We start from the raw sequence: 8,094 nt of genomic DNA on the forward strand, positions 1-8,094 counted from the left end.
ACCAACTTTTTAAAAGCCTTATCCGTGTCAGTATAATTTACTTTTTCCTATCCAGCCTCTAATAATTCCAATTTCAAATATCTCACTTCCTCAACTTGCAAATCCTTAAGTTTCCCCGTAATTCTTCTTCTTCTTCTTCTTCTTCTTCTTCTTTTTCCTCTTCTTCTTTCTTCCATGTTTCTGGTGCTTAGTTTTGCGTTTATTTCTAACCTTGATCTGAAACCACAATTGTTATCATTCTTCCATTATATATCTCATCTGCTTTTATGTTGGTATGTACTTACTGTTTTTGTTGAAGATGAAGATGAAGATGAAGATGAAGATAATGATAATGGTAATGATAATGATAATGATAATGATGATGATGACGATAAAGATAATGTGATATTAAAAAGCTACTGATAATACTAAATAATATTGATGGTATTGGTAATTACGAAATATTTGATAATAATGTTTGTGGAGACGGTAACTGATAAAGGCGATAGATCTAACAATGATGAAAGTGATGATGATAACGTTAATGATAATCACATTAGATAATAAAAACAATAAATGTAATTTAATTATTTCATCTTTATCATTAGTGTTACATTGTTGCCAGAACTTATTATCACCATATCTGTTAATAACATACCTATCTATGCAACTTTGACTACGGCAATGATGCATTGGTATTGTCATAGATGTTAAAATTACAAAAAAGTATAACATTCAATGAATATACACCAAAAAAAAAAAGGTTGAATAACTGCATATCTAAGTTTGAAACCTAAAGAATGTCGTAGGAAAACGTGATATCAATAATGATAAAGAATCAGAAAATGACAGAGTACCTATTCCCAAGCGCTGAGAGCGGTCGGGAGATGACCGCGTTCCCTCCAACTTCATCTTCAGTCGTAATCTTGAAGTGTGGACGAGAGGACGCGGCTGCTCGCTCTCCGTCTTCTCGCTGAGGGCGTCGTGTCTCTCCCTCTCCCTCCCCGACCCCCTTGTTGATTCTTCAGGTTATTCATTTTTCCCTTTGCTGTCCCATTTTTATTCAGTAATTCAGGTTTGTTGCTGGATCCGTCTTTTTTTGTTTGTTCTTCTTCGTCTGTGTGAGGTATGTCGATTGAACAACACGGTTTTAAGGTTTGGGTTATGATCGGGTTACGTTTTGGCGTAGAAGTGACAAAACATCACCAGTGCGATGCCTGTTTTTCTTGCGAATTAAGCAGTGCATGACAAAAGAACAAAAGAAAACAAAGTCATCATTTCATTCATTGCGCCTTTATAACTCCGGCATAAAAAGCCAATTTATTTGCCATAAAACACTAAGTGTGGGGTAATGACCATTAGGGTTGTCGAGATGGAACCAGATCTCCTTGACACGTGCCCTTTTTGTTTGTTTGTATTTGTCGTTGCGTGATTATTTCCCTTTGCGTTATTTCGTTTCTTTCAGTGTGTGTAGGTGAGTATTAAATTCATATTCATAAAAGGATATATATATATATTAAGCATTTACATTCTACGTTATAAATGTGTGTGTGTGTGTGTGTGTGTGTGTGTGTGTGTGTGTGTGTGTGTGTGTGTGTGTGTGTGTATGTGTGTGTATGTGTGTGTGTGTGTGTGTGTGTGTGTGTGCGTGCGTGCGTGCGTGCAAGAAGTTATCATGATCTGACAGAGAATCATCTGACAGAAACCTCTTTTTCATATCACAGAACACATACACCAAAGATGAAGATGGGCTAATTACCAACTTTTTCTCTGCGACGCCGATGAGTCTCACCGAAAAGAAAAACAAACAAGCTCTTTTCTTGCTGCCTTTGAGGAAAACCGCAAATGCTTATGCTGCTTCACAGTTCCGCATTTTGTGTGTGAATCCAATCCTATACCAGGTCTCTCTCTCTCTCTCTCTCTCTCTCTCTCTCTCTCTCTCTCTCTCTCTCTCTCTCGCTCTCTCTCTCTCTCTCTCTCCGTCTCTCTCTCTCTCTCTCTTTATCTCTCTCTCTCTCTCTCTCTCTCTCTCTCTCTCTCTCTCTCTCTCTCTCTCTCTCTCTCTCTCTCTCTCTCTCTCTCTCTCTCTCCACCCCCCTCTCTTTTTTTTCTGACACACATTCTATTGTCAGATTATTCCGACGTTTATTATTACCATGTAAAACGGCAACTACAAAAGACCCGCGTCACATTTTCTTGCTGGAAAATCATAATTATTGTTCTCTGGTTTGTTTGTTTTTTTGTTTTTGTTTTTTGACTGTGTAGTTAGTGGAGGTGTGTTTGATTGCTCGGGTGATTTTAGATTTAAACACACCCGGTAGCGGGAACGTGAGCGCTAGTAGACAAGCACATGCAGTTCCTCTCTCCGTACCCCCACACATGCACAGCTACACACACACACACACACACACACACACACACACACACACACACACACACACACACACTCACTCACACACACACTGACTCACGCACACGCACACGCACACACACACACATACATGCATACACACACACAGAGACAGATGAAAAGAAAAAAGATAACGTAATAACAACTAAGAAGAATAAATAACGCAAGACAAGCGTGTGTATGTGAAAGGACGATCAAACAGCGAGGCAGGGAGAGACAAATACACACATGTACATCTATCAACTAGTCAGTCTATCTATCTATTTATCTACCTATCAGCACACAAATCCAGACACGCACAATCCTCAAATTATGCTGAATTTTGTGTCTAAATTATATATTTTTCTGATGCTTACTTGTTCGCTTTTACCAAAAAAAATAGGTGATATACATTTCAGTATTAAAGAAAATGGATAATGGTATATTTTAGTATTAAAGAAAATTGATAATGGTATATTAAAGAAAATGGGTAATGGCATATTTCAGTATTAAAGAAAATGGGTAATGGTATATTTCAGTATAAAAGAAAATGGGTAATGGTAAATTTCAGTATAAAAGAAAATGGGTAATAGTATATTTCAGTATTAAAGAAAATGGGTAATGGTATATTTCAGTATAAAAGAAAATGGGTAATGGTATATTTCAGTATAAAAGAAAATGGGTAATGGTATATTTCATTATTAAAGAAAATGGGTAATGGTATATGTCAATATTAAAGAAAATGGATAATGGTATATTTCAGTATTAAGGAAAATGAGTTATGGTATATTTCAGTATTAAAGAAAATGGGATGTGGTATATTTCAGTATTAAAGAAAACGGGTTATGGTATACTATAATCATCACCAGAGCACATTTAGAACTCGCATTCATATATAAATATTTAAAACGCCAACTCATCCAGTGTGTTCTCTCGTTAGTGTCACGCTGAATAAAAAAAAAAAAGATTAATGTTTATATTATTCCTGGACTTGCAAGAGACCTGGCTTCATGGCTTCCGATTGTAGAATATACATTAGTGTTATCATCATCACTATCATTACCCACTATCATTTCATCTTTAGATTTGTTTCATAGATGTTAGTATCAGCATAATTGTTATTATTAGAACTGGAAAATATCATTAGTACTTTTAGACTTTAGAGTTACCGTGCACGTGGATTTAGGTTATATAAACCGGATGCTACAATATGATAACTGCCTTTAAACTAAACTAAACTACTTCCTAATTTGCGAAAAAGGAAGATAGGAAACGGAGGCTAAAAGTGGGGGGGGGGGGGGGGGGGGGGGAGGAGAACGGCAGGAGGGATAGGGGGAAGAACGGGGGGAGGAGGGGGAGGGAAAATATAGAAAAGGAGGAGGACGAAAGAAAAGAGGAAATGAAGAAGAAGAGTGAAAAAGTACGGACAGTACTACCCGACTATTGTTATTAAGACATTAATATAACACTCATTATAATCATATAGTCATTATTACCAATGTTCATATAATTTATCACTAAGGAAGTTAAAACCACTAAAACTATCATCATCATCATAATCATAATCATCATCATCATCATCATCATCATCATCATCATCATCATATTTAATATCACTATCACTACCATCATCTTCGTTTCAAAATCATTATCACTACCATCACTATCATCATCATCACCATAAACATCATTATATCATCATCACCATACGCATTACGTGTATCATTATAGATAATACACACAATTACGTAAAACACGCCATTTTTATTCCCTCGCATAGGAGACTCAAACGAACGTAAGAATTTTATATCACACAATATAATATTACTGACCAATTTTTCTCATGATCTCAGATAATTGCGCTAGCTAAAGTATTAACGTGGAATTAAAATCAACAAAATCATGAAATCCAGTTCATGAAAACCGACTCAAAGTCAAGGTCAGCGTTGCCAACACACAGCAGAAAAAAAAGTCCTTAATGCAGGGTTGCAAGCATTCAGGTTGACCGTGAACTTGGAGAAGATCGTAAAGATTTGAGATAAAATGTTCAATGGAAAAAGAATAGGAGGAGGAGGAGGAGGAGGAGGAGGAGAGGATGTAAAAGGAGGAAGAGGATGGAAAAGGAGGAGAGGGAGGAGGAGGAGGAAGAGGATGGAAAAGGAGGAGAGGGAGGAGGAGGAGGAGGAGGAGGAGGAGGAGGAAAAGGAGAGGATGGAAAAGGAAGGAGAGGGTGGAAAAGGAAGAGGGGGAGGAAGAGGAAGAGGAGGAGGAGGAGAAGATGGAAAAGGAAGAAGAGGATGGAAAAGGAGGGGGAGGAAGAGGAAGGAAGGAGGGAAGGAAACAAGTGAGCAAGGAAACAAGGAAGGAAGGAAAGAAGGAAGCAAGGGAGGAAGGAAGAAAGCAAAGGAGGAAGGGAGGAAGCAAGAAAAGAAGGAAGCAAGGAATGAAGAAAGGAAGCAAAGGAGGAAGGAAGGAAGGAATAAAAGAAGGAAGCAAGGGAGGAAGGAAGGAAGCAAGGGAGGAAGGAGGGAAGGAAGAAAAGAAGGAAGCAAGGGAGGAAGGAAGGAAGCAAGGGAGGAAGGAAGGAAGCAACGCAGGAAGGAAGAAAGCAAAGGAGGAAGAAAGGAAGCAAGAAAAGAAGGAAGTAAGGAATGAAGAAAGGAAGCAAAGGAGGAAGGAAGGAAGGCAGAAAAGAAGGAAGCAAGGGAGGAAGGAAGGAAGCAAGAAAGGAAGGACAAAAGGGGGAAGGGAGCGGATGGGTGGCCCAAGGGAGGATAAAAGCAGAAGAGGAGGAAGAGAAGGAAGCTATGAGAAGAGGAGAAGAAAGAAGCTGAAGAGGAGAAGAAGAGAAGAAGGAAGCAGAAGAGGAGAAGAGGAGAAGGAAGCAGAAGGGGAGAAGGAGAAGAAAAGAGAGGGAGAAGAGGAGAAAGAGAGGAGAAGAAAGAAGCTGAAGAGGAGAAGAAGAGGAGAAGGAAGTAGAAGGGGAGAAGGAGAGGAGAAGAGAGGGAGAAGAAGAAGAAGGGGGAAAGGGAGGAGCAAGAAGAGGAGAAGAAAGAAGCTGAAGAGGAGAAGTAGAGGGAAAGGAAGCCGCAGAGGAGAAGGAGAGGAAAAGGAAGCCGAAGAGGAGAAGGAGAGGAGAAGAGAGGGAGAAGAGGAGAAAAAGAGGAGAAGAGAGGGAGAAGAGGAGAATGTACAGTGGGAAGAAGGAAGAAGGAAGGTAAGAAGGTAAGAAGGAAGCGGAGGCTAAGGGGGGGGGGGGGGAGGGAGAATGAAGAAAAGGAGGAGGACGAAGGAAAAGAGAAATCACAGAAGAAGAGAAGTAGTAGAAGCAAAATGAAGAAGGCAAGTGATATAGAAAGACGAGAAAAAGAAAGATGACGGAGCATGACATAATCGGAGAAAGAGAAGGAGGAGCAAGAAGAAGAGGAAGAAGGAGAGGAAGAGGAAGAAAATAAGAAGAAGGAGAAATAGGAAGAGCAAAAGCACAGTCGATAATGGAAGGAAGTGGAGAGAAGAAAAGAGGACATAGAAAAAAACAAATAATGAAATATATATATATATATATATATATATATATATATATATATATATATACGTTTATCTGCAATTAAAGAAAATATTGTACGATCAGATAGAAGAAAAATAGATTGTATAAATAGACTTTGGTTTTACACATTTTCTTTTCTGTAGTGAAGAAAACAAGGTATATTTCTGTTCATTCACCTTCACCTTCGAGTAAAATATGTGCATTGTCATCGCTAAAAATGATGGTCCGTTAAAGCTAACAAATTAATAAATACACACACACACACACACACACACACACACACACACACACACACACACACACACACACACACACACACACACACACACACACACACACACACGCACACACACATATACACATTCACATTTGCACAGAAAGTCAGAATAATAACTTCAACATTCTTTAAACACATTACTTAGAAATTCAATGTTAACCATTTGTTCAAAAGAAATCAAACGTTTTAATAATAAAAAAACACCAACTAACCTCTAATATTCCGTACATAATCGATCGTAACCTGAATTTAAAACACGGTTAAACTCTATACATCATGAATAATAACCTTGGATAAACCGATATCATATTCTCAAATAGGCAATTCCTCGTCAATTCCACGTCTGTTCCCCATCTGTAGATTTACTTATAAAAAAACGAAGTTAGCCTCATATAGCCATATATTTCAAGCAACAACTCCTATGTATTTAGTGATTATCTACACCACGCACATTTGAGACTCGTACATAATTACTCAGGGTGTCTTTTCACTCTTAAAAACTCTTTCGTTGTAAAAGACGTTGGTAAAAAGACAGACAGGCGTAGATAGATACAGATAGATAAATAGACTGATAAATAAACAGAAATGCATTGAACAAGGAAACAAATAAGGATAAACATATATTACCAAAAACTAGGATTATAATAATAAATATCAGAAAGGAGAACAGAAACGCATCAAAGTATCTCAAAGAAAAAGAGAAACACACACACACACACACACACACACACACACACACACACACACAGAGAGAGAGAGAGAGAGAGAGAGAGAGAGAGAGAGAGAGAGAGAGAGAGAGAGAGAGAGAGAGAGAGAGAGAGAAATAATAATAATAAATGATAATAATAAAAAGAAAAGAGACGAAAAAACGTAACGTACGAAGCGAGGACCAGGGAGAAGCACCGACCGATCCTCCGACTGACCGCCGGCAAAGAACGACTCCCGAATCGCTGTGCAGGGTCACTAGCACTCACAAGGTCGTACTCATCACCGGCACGACCACCTCGCACTCAAGGACAGCCTCTCCGGAACGCGTGGGTCAAGATGCCCCAGCCAGGGTACGTGAGTGAATGTAGGCACGGGCATAAAAACGAGAAAGAGAGAGAGAGAGAGAGAGAGAGAGAGAGACAGACAGACAGAGAGACAGAGAAAGATGAGATGAGATGAGGATAATAAAGAAGATAATTATAACAAATACAAGATGATAATAGTTGTAGTGGTGGTATAGTGGTGGTGTCAGTAGTAATACTAATGATGATTTCGAGAATGATGGTAACTACAGCAACGTTGATAATGATCCTAATGATAATTATACGCAGAGTAATAGCAGTAGTATTAATGGTTGTACTATCGCAATAAAGATGGATATTTAGACTTTACTACAATCATGACCAGTATCAGTGATAATGCAAATTATATATATGATGATATAATATCAATTACAGTTCCAAGATCAACGATTCTTGCAACAGAAGAGCAAAAATCAACGATAAAAACAAATTTAAAAGACTTAAAAGGAGATGGCGAGAAATTAACGTTAATTTAACTTTTAATTTTCATTATTTTATATTCTTGGTTTGCCGGAACTAAATATTATCTCCTTTTCTTCCCTCCTCAGTTTACCTTGATTTTTACCATCCTTTTCTCTACGAGTACTTCCGTCATATACACCATCTTCCCATTTTCACTCCCATTTTATATTCGAATCCCCTTCCTCACTTATCCACAAAGAAAACGGGCTTTCCAGATTTCGGATGGGCAAATATTGTCCTGTTTACAAAAGAACGGTTTTTTAAAGGCTCGGAAGGTCAATGCCCCTCTCATCACTACCCCAGCATCACCTTTTTATCTTTGCTTTTATCTCACTCACTTTTATCTATCACGAATGTTACTTATTATATT

At 38.2% G+C, this 8,094-nt stretch overlaps 1 protein-coding gene across 1 annotated transcript in view; it reads left to right on the forward strand.

Annotated features, from left to right (window-relative positions):
• Nucleotides 1-909: 909 nt before the first annotated feature.
• Nucleotides 910-8,094, forward strand: part of LOC125028806 (prolow-density lipoprotein receptor-related protein 1-like) — a 25,761-nt gene continuing 18,576 nt past the window's right edge. The window contains exon 1 of the mRNA XM_047618358.1: nucleotides 910-1,054. The gene's annotated coding sequence lies outside the window, so the exon portion shown is untranslated. The remainder of the gene's footprint in view (nucleotides 1,055-8,094) is intronic.

This window comes from Penaeus chinensis, chromosome 1, assembly GCF_019202785.1.
Source record: "Penaeus chinensis breed Huanghai No. 1 chromosome 1, ASM1920278v2, whole genome shotgun sequence".
Taxonomy (NCBI): Eukaryota; Metazoa; Arthropoda; class Malacostraca; order Decapoda; family Penaeidae; genus Penaeus; species Penaeus chinensis.